The sequence below is a fragment of the Colossoma macropomum genome, unplaced genomic scaffold (assembly GCF_904425465.1).
Source record: "Colossoma macropomum unplaced genomic scaffold, Colossoma_macropomum, whole genome shotgun sequence".
Classification (NCBI taxonomy): domain Eukaryota; kingdom Metazoa; phylum Chordata; class Actinopteri; order Characiformes; family Serrasalmidae; genus Colossoma; species Colossoma macropomum.
Genome location: NW_023494801.1, coordinates 9,178,177 through 9,192,785, shown reverse-complemented (window position 1 = coordinate 9,192,785; position 14,609 = coordinate 9,178,177). Strand labels below are relative to the sequence as shown.

Here is a 14,609-nt window from a genome sequence, read left to right as displayed (position 1 = left end):
TTGGCATGACAAATATTAGCACTTGTATTGCCAGAGGTTTTGTAGGTACAAAGTGCAACATATACAAAAAGCAATAACAGATGGAACAGGTGTTAATTATAATAATGATAATAATAATAATAAAAAGAATAATGATGATGATAATAATAATAATAATAATCTTATTATATCTTTCTTGTTCTCTCTCTCTCTCTCTCTTGTTCTCCCGTGTTTTTTCCTGTCATTATCCTTCCTTCTTTCTCGTTCTATCCCATTCTCTCTCTCTCTCTCTCTCTCTCTCTCTCTCTCAAAACATGTTAGTCCAGAATGGGGCGTAGACGAGTGTGTTTATGAGTATTTTTGGTGTGTGTGTGTGTGTGTGTGTGTGTGTGTGTGTGTGTGTGTAAGGTCAGTTGGCACCATCGTTCCCCTGCTGCCAAGACCAGACCAGTACATCCACACTGACCATAAATATGCCTTTATTTATAATGAGAGAGAGAGAGAGAGAGAGAGAAAGAGAGAGAGAAAGAAGACAGAGAGGAGAGAGAAGAGAGGGACAGAGTAAGAGAAATAGAGAAGAGAGAGAGGAGAGAAGGAGAGAGAGACAGATAAAGATGTTGGTTCATCATATTAGTCTTGATAGCTGGAGGGATGGAAAGAATTAGAAATGCTCTTTTGGACATCTGGCAGAAGGTTGTTGTGCAGGTGTTTCTGTGTGTGTGTTTATGTGTGTGTGTGTGTGTGTGTGTGTGTGTGTGTGTGAGTGTGTGAGTGTGTGTGTGTATGTGTGTGTGTGTGTTTGCGTTTGTGTAATCTGAATATTGCCTTGCAATGTTTGAACATTCTTTACAGCATGTTGGCAAGATTCCCATTCAACCTAATGAAAATAGATTGGAGTGTAGACCTTAAAGGCCAACACAGAAACAGTGTCTGTTTCTGCTGTTTAATCCACTCTTCTCTGCATGATTGCATGATTTTCTCAGTGCTGTTGTTGCATTTATTTGATATGTAAAGTAAAGCCAATTATTTTAAACAGGAAAACATATAAATAGGAATGTAAATCACACATCAGTCACATTTTGTCAGCAAGCATGGAGCTTCTTTTATTTAGTGATAGAAAACATGGTAGAACATTTTACTGTGATCAAGATGGACGGGCATGTGCCGAAACTGTGTTTCAGGAACACACAAAGTCATCGTCCGTTGATTTATGGCTGAACAGTTTGGGGAAAATATCTAATTCTGATTTTTATGAGCAGTATTGAGATTGCGATTTATAGATGATTATTTTCCATAAATCAATCTCCAGGTCTTTTTTCGCTAAGAAGACCAGCACATCTGTTTTTTTGGCACTGAATGTAGTTTGCCTGGCTGCTGGTTCAAAGGCTCTGTATTATTAGGTTATATTTTCTCAAGTAAAATGTAGGATGTAATAAATACTGTACTCTTTCAACTCTTTTCTTTTTAAAAATACATTTATCATTCAGCCCTACTACTTTTGTAACTGCAATGTAATTGCATTTGTAATTCTATAAAAGTACAGAGTACAACAAGGTTGTATTAATTTATTATGAGGTTTTATTTATTGTGACATTTGACATGGTCAAGTTTACACATCCACTACAGAGAACACAGTTATGCACATTTTAACGCACAGCTACTGTTTATTTGCTGAATGTAGCTTATTGGGGGGAAAATCCTTTGTAAAATTAAGTCTGTGCAAATGTTGTGGCACATTTTATTTTTTATGTTTTTTCCTGTAAGGTAAACTCAGCAAATAAATAGTTATGCACTAAATTTGCAGGAAAAATGGCATATTTTAATTATATATTAAGGATGTGTTAACTTAGTTTCGCTTAGAAAATCAGCAAAATATATCATTTGACCAAGGATGTTAAATTTTGCATATGACTGTGTAAAAGAAATATCATTTAAAATGAATAGCATTGATTTTTTATAAATCAGAGTTCTCATTAAACACACTGTACATATGTCAGATTGCAAGTTTCCTGTGCCTGACAGCTTTCTCACACTCACACTTGTCACATGAGTTCCTGTCTCTCTACAGGTCAAGCACACACACACACACACACACACACACACATACAGACACATGCACACACTCACTCACACAGTCGTGTGGAATCTCTTGCCATAGCTCTCTCACAGATTTCAATCTCGTTCAGATTACATAATCCAGGCCCGTAGTTGTAATCCTGGTTAGGTTTGCAGAGTGAGTGGGGTCATGGTCAGGGTCAGTGAGCGCGTTCTTAGGCTTAGAATCTCTGAATAGACAGAGATTCAGGGTCAGTTTAAATCCCACCAACAGTGAACAGACTAGGAACAGAACTGGGAAAAAATCAAGATACCTACCAAATTTTTAGATATGAATTTTCATTTATTAAACAAGAGTTGGATATAGTATTTAGACATGTTTGAAGTTTCAAAACATAGCATTCAATCCTCAGTCCATACAGTCCATGTATTGAAAAAAGTTGCAAAACAGCTGATTTATTTAATTTGTTGTTTTTGTGATGTCATAAAAAGTATACCTGCATGTTCAGCCTACAGTAGTTTAGACTCGTCCTTTCATGCTGAAGTTATAAGGAATATTTCAGACTGCTTTTTGGCACAACACCAGGCCAGTCAGAACAGAGATCTTTTACATATATGAGTCTTAAAGGCACGGTGCCAAAAGCAGCCTATTTAATTCTAGGCAAAAAGAGATTGAAAGTGCTCATGTAAAATGGAATTACAACTTTTTTGGTGCATTAGCTTTTAAATAATTCATATGTAGATCTCAGGGAAGAAGAATTTATTGACATTTTCACCATACACAACACATATCACAATACAGCATGTATTACATTCATACATAATATATCAGCAGAACAGAAGTCTCACATTAAAAAAACTGCTAATAAAAGCATTTTATTCATTGTTCCACCTCTGAATAGTTAGATTGGCAAATTTGCATTTTGATATGTGACTACAACCTGTAATGCTGTAAAGCTCCTTCTTTTCCTACAGCTTTCATTCACCCTTTCTCCCACTGTCTTGCAGCACAATGGAAATTAACCTTGAGCTTATTTAAATCGCACGCAGGACTGTATGCAGGCAGTCCTGTCTTTTTCATGTCTTTTTATTGAATTGCCAATTCATTCTCTAGATTTAAGCATGACTTCCCAACAACAGAGCGAAACCTCACACAGCTACACCACGAGAAAAACCTGACTGTATCTCTTTTAATCAGCCATGCAGCTGTTTGATATCCGCAATGTAGTGTAGAGGCAGTATGACGCGCTAAATAATATCATGGAGCAATCAGTCAATATGGCCATTGTGTCAGTAGATGTTTCTTTTTTTTGTTGATGTCTGTGTGTCGTTGAGTGTGTTGAAAGAAGTGAAGCCAGGTGGTGCAGTTTAATCTTATTAGATATAAACTGAGCTCAGACAGTGTGGAGTGTACAGTTGGCTTGGGCAGTGCTCTAGAAGCACTGGAATGAAAAAGGACCCAACTTATATGAATATGATTTTCAGTGTTTGACCTAGATGTTTTGCAGGCTGGGTGTTAGACCCTTTGAAGCTTCCAGACTTGTCACATGTACATGGCATCACTAAACACGTGCAGGGCTGGAGTAGCGTCATAGAGCAGAATGTTTTACTTGTTTTTTATTTTTTCCCTGAGGTCCCTTTTTGATGTTTGTGTGATTTTATGTACAAAAACAATCATACTTAATTTTTACATTTTCTAGCTTCACTTTATCCATTAAAATGAAACAGTTTTTGTCCCTGTGAGATATACATATATATATATATATATATATATATATATATATATACATAAATAAAATGAACTCATAAAATGTATTTATTCATTTTCAAGTGCAAGTGAATGCTTTACAGTTCACACTGAAATAAAGAAACTTAAGCCAACACTAAATACTGCTTTGACTGCAAAGTCCAAATAGATGTGCTGGTGATTAATAGGACTTGAAGAATAATGTAGAAAGTTAAAATTGCTTATGTGTGCAAACATCCAGAGGGCAGAGCTTTTGCTGGTGTTGGAAACACCATGCTTGTGTTTTTGTGTTTCACACCCTTTATTATATTGAACACCATATTTTAGTAAAACAACCCTAAAGTAATATTAAAGTTTACTATAAACACCACTTAATTGTGAAACTTTGGCCAAACAATGTATGAGTTGGGCCCTAATATGGAATCAGGGCTAAATAACATGACTGAGCCTTCTTCACTTTTCTTTAGTCTGGAATTTATGTCTGTGTGCCACCTTCATGCATTACTTCCTGCTATAACAGTAACAAAAGTAGCCTATAGTTTCAGACAGTGTGCATCCAAAGCCCTGCCTCATAATATAATATATATTGAAGCAGTGCCATATATTGATAAAGCCTCACATCAGTATGCAGAGTGTAGAGTTTTGTCTGTATATTCAGCCACTTTCTTTGAATGTAAACTTATGCAGTTCAGTTCAACAGCACTTTACAACAAACATCAACAGACGTTGTCACGGAGCAGCAGAAACGTTTCTGTAGCAGTTAGTTTCAGGCTTGAGTGATACTGTACATTTCCCTTTTTCTCTCTTTCTTTCTCTCTCCTTCTCTTCCTTCCTCTCTTTCCCTCTCTTTCTCTTTGTGTTGCCCAATATCATATAACTGTAAAGAGACAGAGGAAAGAAAGAGAAAGAAAAGGCAAGGAGAGAGCAAGAGAGAAAGAACAGTAAAGATAGAGGAGAGAGAGAGAGAGAGAGAGAGTGAGAGAGACCCTGCATGAGAGACAAAGAAAGATATAGGAAAAAAGGAAAAGAGAGAGATGCAGAGGGCTGGGCAGAAAGAGAGAGAAAGAAAGAAAGATAGAGTGGATAATAAAGAGATACAGAGAACAAGATAGAGGGGAGAAAGAGAGAGTGTAGAAGAGAGATTCAGTGAAAGACAGAGTGGACAACAGAGAGATACAGAGGAAGAGTGATAAAGAGAAAGAGGCAGAGGGATGAATAAAGAGTGGACAAGAGAGAGATACAGAGAAAGAGAGTGGATGAGAGCAAGAGATAAAAAAGGGATAATGGACAATAGAGAGAGATACAGAGAAGAGGGAGAGGAGAGAGAGAGAGAGAGAGAGGAGAAAGAGTGAGTGAGAGAAGGACAGATAGAAAGAGAGCAAGCCAGAGAGGGAGACAGAAAAAGAAAAAGGGAGTGACTGAGAGAATGAGCATAGGTAGAGAGAGGGAGAGAGAGAAAGAGAGAGAGAGAGAGAGAGAGAGAGAGTGATTAGTGAGAGAGAAATAGAGAGAGAGGAAGGCAAAGAGAGAAGGGAGAGCTAGACAGAGAGAGAGAGAGAGAGGAAGAGAAGAGACAGGAAGTATCCGTCTTGCTTTGACCCTAATCAAGCACAGATTCTCATCAAGTCTGAGGGTCCGTGTGTGTGTGTGTGTGTGTGTGTGTGTGTGTGTGTGTGTGTGTGTGATTGACAGCTGACAATTCAGACTTCATATCCTCCTCTGTGGTTACTTTTGACTGAATTGGATTTTTGATCTTTCTTTCTCTCTCTCCATCTCTCTCTCCATCTCTCTCTTTCTCTCTCTCTCTCCCTTCCTCTCTCCTTCTCTCTCTCAGATTTTGCGGTGCTTCTCTTCAGCAGTTCCTGCTCTTACATGGTAACAAAGGGCTGAAGACTAGAGGTAAGGAAGGAGTGAATGTGCTGATGTTTGTATGTGTTTGAAGAGAAAGACACATATAGAATGACTGGAGAACAAAAATGACAAAAGAGGAAACAGAAGTGCTACAGTGAAATAGAAAGTGATAGTAAGTTTGAGAGAAAGTCAAGTCTATTGAGATTAAAAAGTGATGCATTGGATTCTGAAGTGTAAATCGTACATGAATAAAATCTCTTACATCAGCACAGTTCTGTCTTTCAGTTCTGTCAGTAATGGTAGGTCTTATACAGTCGTAAGCAAACGTTTGACCTCGACACCTCGGGTCAAGTTACCTGTTTTGTTGATTTTCTAAGTGAAAATAAGACACATCCTGTTCAGAGAACAAATATGACACATTTTCTGCAGATTTTAGTGCACAGTTTCTATTTATTTGTTGAGTTTATCATATTGGAAAAAAAGCATAAAATACTAAATGTGGAATAAATTCTGCACAGATCACACAGGTTTTATTTTTTGCCAAATATGATAAATTCAGCAAATAAATTTCTGTATTAAATGTTGTACAAAAATGTGCGGAAGTGTGTTCCCTATAGAGGATGTGTTAACTCACTTAGAAAAACAACAAAACATGGAATTTGACCATGGTGCCAAAACATTTGCATGACCGTATCATCACAGAAACAGATAAAATCTTGTCACATTAACTTAAAAATACAGTTCTGAATGTTTTGCTTCTGTTTTGGAGATGTGAGGTTTTGTTCCAAGGATATATTTATTGATGTGAGTGACACATTCAAAGCTCAGCTCAGCGTAGAAACCCAAAAGTAAGGAACTATTGAAGGAGGGGTGCGGAAGGACGTGCTTATGGTCAGCACAGTGGTCCAGCAAGGTCAGTTCAGAGTCTATAGGAAAATATGACCTGATTTTTGTGCAAGCAGTCAGACCACAGCAGCACTCGGTGCCCTTGACCACAACAGTGCGTCAACTGGAAACGACTGTGTGTGGTTAGTTAACTGGAAATGAATGGTTTTCACCTTTGTGTTGTCATACAAATACACGTGTATGTGTGTGTGCATGCGCACATGCGTCTGTGGGTGCGTGTGGTTACTGGAAATCAGTGGTTTGTGTGCGTCTTTGTGTTTCATGTGTAGGAGTGGTTGGGCTGCTAGGAAACCATGTGTGTGTGCGTGTGCGTGTGCCAAAGGTGTCTTAGCTAACAAACACTTAGATTGACACTGGTAATGCAGGACAGGAAGAGGCGGAGTCTCGAGTAAGGTTAACTTCCTGCTGCGCAGTTCCCTACTTAACTTCCTTTTTGAGTGACAGCCAGATGGCTGAGTCGGCGGATTTACATTTGGCGCGCTGACCGCTTGGATCTGGGCCAGAGTTAACACTAAGAAAGTCATCCTGTCCGAGAATGATTTGGTTTGCCAAAACAAATTTAGGGTAAAATTTCAGTCATCGGCTTATCAATAGAGAAGGGAAATTCCACAGATTTTTCAAAATTTCTGCGTAATTAAAGTCATTCAGTTATTCAGTGTGGTTTGATGTGAAATGGTTAGAGAAGCTTGTTGATTCAGATTTCACATTACAGTGGGCTGATGGGAACCAGTTGTCATGATATCTACAATGCGTACACATCCACTTCTTTTACTATTCAAAATGACAAGTGAGCCTACAGATTTTATTTGCATTTTATATGTAATGTTGATAATGGTAAAATAGTGGTAAATCTGAAAAAATCAAGCAGCACTCACCTTCTGCGGTCACCTTTGGTCAGTGAAAAAAGCCTAGAATCCAACTGTCATTTTCATAATCTCAGTAAACATAACAACCATTCTTATTTATTGTCAGTGCACAGCATCGTCACTAGTGCATCACTTATCAGTATAATGTTGAGGAAACACCAAAGACACTTTTCCACATGGTCTTAGAGACATTTGTCGATTTCAAACGTTCCAAAAGTGGTGGGGAAACAATTAGGCTTTTAAAAAAAAGTGGTAAGAACAGCATCACTGCCATCCTGAGCGTCACCACCGCAAGGTGCTTTCAACGGATACTTTTTAAATGAATCATATGTAAAATGTGTGTGTGAAAACCTTTTTGAAAATCTTCTACATAGTAAAGATTAACCCCTTAAAATCCCTGGCTTATTGCGATCTAAAGCTTATTAATTAGTATCTACAGGGACTTCAATGCAAACTGGCTGAGCTATTCTTAGGCCTTTATTCTTAGAAGTGTGTAGTAAAACTTTGTGTCCACCAGTGGGCCCTGGCCATTTAAAGGGTTAAAGACATTTTTAAATAACATCTATAAAAGTAATGCAACTTCAGTGTCCAGTATAAATTTACCTAAGGGGACATTACTTTTTAACTTATCAGACCTGTAAGTATGAATGTTCATATTTTGTCATACATCAAATTTATTGACCATGTTTTGCACAGAATATTTTAAGAACAGTCGAATGCAGACATTTGTACGTTTTGTTTTGCACGCATGTTATGCTTTATTTTTTTTCCGATATGTTAAACAAGAGAAGCAAATAAATAGAAACTGTTCACAAAAATTGGCAGAAAAATTGTCACATATTTTTAAAGCTATTGTCTGTGGAGGAGCTTATTGTCACTTAGAAAATCAGCAAAACCTGTAATTTGACAAGGAGTCTTCAAACGTTTGCATACAATTGTATGCATTTTAAAATCCAAATACATATTTTACTATATTTACATATACATGACCAAAAGTGCAAATATTTTTAAAAATGTATATATATGCCTTTTTATTTGGTTTTTTTTGTGTGTGTGTTTTTACAGGATTTCACAACAAAATGATAAACAGTATTTTACTTTGAAAAATTAGTGTTAAATATTTTGAAATTTGATTGGATGGCCGTTTGGAGTTTGTACCAACACTAGCAGGCCTGAAGCTTTAGCAGCTAAGATTGAAGTCTGAACTCTCTTTTCTACACACATATCATGCCTGCGATGGGCTGAATCGCGGTCAAAAGAGGTGTGTACTACACTTTGTCTGCATCTATGCGCTCTCTCCTCTCACTCACTGCTCAAGGTTGCAGTTGTACAGTTTGCTGAATTCTTTTCAAGTGGCGCTTGTCTTAAGAAGTGATACAACACCATTTGAGCTTATGAAGCACATCATTACTACTGCTGCGTGAAGAGTGAGCTAAAGGAAATAGATCTCACTCAGCTCTTGATATGATGAGAGGCAATTAGAAGAGCAGAATCCAAGCTCTATGATCACGCCTTTCCAAAAGTGTCTACATTTGACATTATTTTAACTGCAGTGACCTGCCGACACGGCATTTGTTTTAGCCGCTAAATACCACTTTTGCCTGGAAAATTAAGACCTCACCAGGGTGCTAATGTTCACACAAGGAATAGCCAATAGCCAAATTGCTTTTAAGAACTGGTGTTGGGTTAAACTAAATAACACTTAATGATGTAATCAATTAAATCTAAGTGCCCCTATCAATTTACATGGTTTGTTGAAGTAAAAAGGACACATCCTCTTCTGCACATTTTAATTCACAAAAACTGTTTATTTGCTGAATTAACATATTGGAACAAAAAAAGTCTTTAAAAGTTATGGCATATTTTATGTTTTATATTTTTTCCCAATATGATAAACTCATAAATAGAAGTTGCATTAACTTTGTAAAAAAAATGCTATTTAAATGAATGTTGTGTGTATGTTGTGTGTGTGCATGTATGTATGTATGTATGCTGTGTGTATGTATGTTGTATGTGTGTATATACATATATATAGTGTGCCTTGAAGTCAACATAGGTTAAAGTCAGTTAAAGTGTTTTTTTCAGAGTGAAACACAGTATCAGGGAGGTTTCTCTTGATGAAAGGTGGGGTTGCTGCAGAGGTTTCTCTATATTAATGCTAATGGCTTTAACAATCTTCAATACATGCCAAATGTACTTGTTGAAGTTATGTGGTCCAGTGAATGTTGTATTTAATAGATAAATTGAATTCTTCCATAAAAAATGACTGCACCATTAATCGTCTAGCCAGTCGTGACAAGACAGTTAAACAAGCACTTACATGCAGCTGTCCAGAAGTCTACTTTTGAAGAGTATAATTTAGCTCCCTCTATATATGAATGAATCATTCACTCAGTGTACAAAACACAAGTGAATAAAACCCATGTTTCTGCTTTCTCCTACTGGTCCTTCCAGTGGATCTCCGTTGGAGACACTTTGTTGCCCTCCATTCTCTTTTAATGGCCACGTCCTGCTATTTAGGGCTCAATTTGTAGCTCTTTGCAAACAGTCTGGAAGAATGATGACTCGCTGCAGAGATGTGGACAGACAGGCCAAGCTAATGAATTTTATTCAGCTAAAGTAATCCAAATGATAGGCAAGGCTGTCTGGCTTTTTGTCCATGTGTCTGTCTGCCCATCTAGCCACTGATTTGTGATTTACGTATATTGATTGTACTTTTCCATTTAGTTTGATAACTGCGACAGTTTAAGAGCTGAAAGTGACAGATTGAACAGCGATTGTGGTTATAATCGCTGTGTTAGAAACATTATGGTAAAAGCATTCATGTGGGCGCAGGTGCAAGAGTTTCTACATTCAGGACATTTTTACGATGTATGTGACATTTGATATTGAGCACTTTTAGGAGTGATTTTGCTTTGACATCAGTATACGAAGTGCTCAAACTGGGTTAAAGGCAAGTAACAGTAAGGAGAAGCATACAAGGGGGCTGGAAAAAAAGTAGGGGAAAAAAACTAAATCCAGAAGTTGGAATCATAACATACAAGTAAGTCTTTTAGGCTCCGTTCACACTACCAGGTTGAAGTGGCATAAATCAGATTTTTTGCCCTAATCAGATCTGATGTTTTTAGAGCTGTGTGGACGCACAAATCTGATCGTCAAATCCGACCTGAGCCACTTTCACAAATGGTGGTAAAATTTGAGATTTCTTGATCCATTGAATTGCTTCCTGAAAAATTAGAATCTAATCATTTGCATTCAGATTTGCATTCAGCATGGATGTGTACTTATGGAAGAGAATAAACTAGCTGCTTTGCCCTCTGAGCTTTCCGAAGAAAATGATATTTGTGACAAAATTCAACAAGAAGTGAATGCGGTGCATTGAGTGGAATCTGAGCGGGCATTCTGCTCATGGGCGTGCTGGGATATGTAGTTTATGTATTAAGGCCTGACTGATTTATTAGTTGGCTGATACTGAGGTCCTGATTTCTTTTAATGTAAAGAAAAACATTCTCTTTTGAGGAGCAGCTGTTATAGAGACTGCTAAATGTATTTCACAGCAGTACAGACCTGTACATTTGAACACAAAACCTCATCATGGTAAAGACAACAAAAACGTGTCAAATGCATCCAGACTTTAGGCTGGTGAAACATTTGTGCAACTAGTTGCATATTGTGAGCCGACTGCAACATCATTTGTGTGCAACTTGACGATAACACTAAGCAATTTTAAAAACAATGAAACATACTCTACTGGTTAGCCATCTCCTATTTTTGATACACTGTGTCATTCTCACTATAAGTCATCCACAAAGTATAATTACATATCTGCAGCATTTTTAACATCTTCAGAGATAGTTTTCCAACAATTCTTTTACAATTTTCATCCTTTGGATCCAAAATAAATCTGAAAGGAAGAATGAAGAAAAGAGAAGATGAATCAAACTACAGAGGTCGTGTTAACAACAGGCTAAAGAAGAATAAACAGTGGCGCAAGTAGCCGTTTAAACAGCTGTTACTGTTAGTTAGCGCAGCTTTTTACAGAAAAGTTCGCTTCGAGAAGCATTTGGTGTCATGGCTCAGGAAACTGACCAAATAAAAAAACTACCAACCTTAGCCCTCACCTGTTTAAGCCCTTAAATGGCCAGGTCCCACCTGTTTATTACACACTTCTATAACCTAAGAATAGCTCAGCCAGTTTGCATTGAAGTCCCTGTAGTTACTGATTAATAAGCCTTAGGCCTAGCCTGGGATTTTAAGGGGTTAACCATAAAAGGTCCATATCATGGAAAAATGAATGTATCTCATTTTTCTTAAATGAGAGTGTTTGAAGTAAGATATTAACATATTGTCACTTCACAGTCCATATAAACTAACGAAAACAAAGCTGCAAAAACAGCCCATTTTGATTTCACTATTTCTGTGAAGTCATGAAAACAAGCCATTTATTTACCTATTCAGCCTACATGAGTTTAGCCCTGCTCAATCATATTGTATCTTGGGGGAGTTTTTGGTGTGGGGTTTAAACTTGCTTTTGGAAAGCTATTTATTTTATTATATCAAATAATTTTGTTTTGTTTTTCAATTTATTTGTTCATGGTCTGACGACTGTTATCATTGCCACACATTAATGTCATCAGCGATTTCATTAAAATTATTCAACACTTTGGGGAATGAGGGGCCAACTCTGGTCCGTTTCAGGCAGACTTTTGTTGGGGTTGGGTCAGTTTCGGACTCAAAACTTGATTATATTGACTAGGTCAGGTTTGGAAAGGAAGTTGATGCTATGTGTCGATTCGGGTCTCAGGATGAGAAAGTTCTTTGCCTGTATTTGGGTTGGGACCAAAATTTCAGGTCTGAGTAAAGCTGTACTTTGAAAATGTGGAAATGTAGTGGGCATGGTGTTTGACCTCCGCCTTCTGTTAGAGCTTAAAACACCAGAGTAAGGCATGCAGGGATGTTGAGGATGAGTTCAGCTTAAGCAAATGAGATTAAACCCCCTCCCCACACGTACATACATGTATGGAAAAGTGCAGAGGTAAGCTGGTACCACCACACAGAGACACACCAGACCAGTGCATAAACTCTGTCACCCTGTCTTCTTTTCCTTTTTTCTGCTCTGTCCATCTACCAAGTTACATAATTCAGCCGCTTTTCTCTGGGGTGTGTGTGTGTGTGTGTTGAGCGGGAGGGAAAGGTGCCTCAGGCTACTCAGCCACTGTAACATGAGCTTAATGGGCTTTAAAGCCATCAGTGTCTGTACAGATAGCCATCACCTTCACAAGCGCTACAGCTGTGCATGTGACTCACAAGGTTCAGAAACGGATTAAACACTTTCATTTCCTCTCTCACTACCTCTATTTTTTATTGTTTTGTTTACAAACACATTGCCAGCAGTGTGGCTGTGGTGACCATTTGTAATTGCGATAGCAAATCTTTGTAGTTTTGACTCTGAACTACAGGACATTCAAAAATGAAACAATGACAGATTAAAGTGCAGAATGTCAGCTCTAATTTGAAGATATTAACATCTCTTTTAGGTGAATCATAACCTTTTGAAATTGTGCTTATTGCCAGTGATAACAAGAGCATAGAGTAAATGTAAATGAATTATTTCTTACTTGAAACAAGCAGAGAAATGTAGTCGAAAGTACAGATTTTAAATTTTCAGTCTGTACCGCATGACTGTTTGTAAGTAGGAGAGGAGGTACTTTAGTATGATTTGAATTTGATGAGTTATTGTTGTGTATACAGTCTTGTTTTGCAGAAAGGAAAAACAGCCTTTACAAAATGCCATGTTACTGGCATTGAAACAGACTGAAAATTCAGACTTAAAACTGTCAATATAGAATGTAAATGTAACTCATTATGTGACTAACTATGTAATAAATCATAATTGTGTGATTACATGCAGATAGTAGGGATGTAATGTTACGTATTTATATTGTATTTACTTTGTATCGTTTATTGTGTATTTACATGGTATCATATAGGGTTTGGGAATCAACATCAAAGCACACTGCATTGTGGGATCATTCGGCAATATTGACAGGTTTTGTTTACATGCTACAAATATTCACACACCTTGCAAGAGCTTAAAGAGTTTGCTGTTTTACTGTATTTTTCTCTTGTCATGCTTAAGATTGTATCAAATGAACTGAGAGTGTATCTTAACCAATTGCAGACTGATGCTAAACAACTTTACAATGATGAAATTAGCCTTACTGAGGCACTGGATCCATACAAACTCCCAAACAGAATGGAGTCATTATTTAGATATGCTAACATTACCTCCTCTTTTATTCACAGATTTTTTTCCTAGCTGGTGTGTTTAGGTGCCTTTTCTTTTGGGTAATTTTGAAAGACCATGTGCAGCTTACAAGTGAATGTTCCACTTAGTTGCGGGCTGATTTAACATGTTTAACCAGGGAAAATTCATACAATCCTTGATTAAATATGTTACATTAAATATGATTAAATATGAGACATATTTTCTTTGGTTTATGGCATATTTCATTCCGTTTTTATTATATTTCACTTGATTATTGGTGTACTCTACTATTCGCAACCTTTTAGCAAACACTGCTAAAAATTAACTGGTTTACTGTACTGTATTAAACCCTGTAAAATCGAAAAAAACACACATGGTTTGCACTGAAGGAGCAATAAAGTCATTAAGAAAACAGACACGCTAATCATTTGACCCCTTGCTAACGCCTAGTCGGGGTATAACTTTTAGCTGAAAAATAGGAAGGAGTAAGTTAGCTAATACAATGTGGCGTAACACATTCACTAAATGATGGTGAAAGTTTTGTTCAATTAAATCTTTATGTGCAAAATCTATACAGATGTGAAATAAGCTTGACGTTTATCACCACTTTCACTGCAATGCTTTCACTGCGCTGTTTGACTAGAGCTGCATCCGAACAGTTGCATGAAACTTCCTTTCATGTCTTTTTGACCTGGTAGTCATGTCAACATGCTAGTGAGTACTGTAAACATGTTTAGTAAGTCTATGGGCTGCAGATCAGCCAAACTCAAGGGAAACTGGTATGAAAGGAAAATTCATTCAGCTACTCAGAACCAGCCTAGAACCGACTAACGCTGCCACAATTACGGATCATCTGTCGTGACATCACATTCCCAAGCCCTATTGGGTTGTACTGTATTCATTGTATCATGATTAGCGTGTTAGCCTGTGGCTAGTT

General features: G+C 37.3%; 1 protein-coding gene across 2 annotated transcripts in view; it reads left to right on the top strand.

The window, feature by feature from the left end:
- stat5a (signal transducer and activator of transcription 5a) overlaps window positions 1-14,609 on the top strand; it is a 130,027-nt gene that overhangs the window by 65,039 nt on the left and 50,379 nt on the right. Inside the window, exon 2 of one of the 2 annotated variants that reach the window (XM_036590075.1) lies at window positions 5,616-5,680. The exons of the other annotated variant lie outside the window; for it this stretch is intronic. The gene's annotated coding sequence lies outside the window, so the exon portion shown is untranslated. The remainder of the gene's footprint in view (window positions 1-5,615; window positions 5,681-14,609) is intronic. 2 annotated transcript variants of the gene reach the window in all.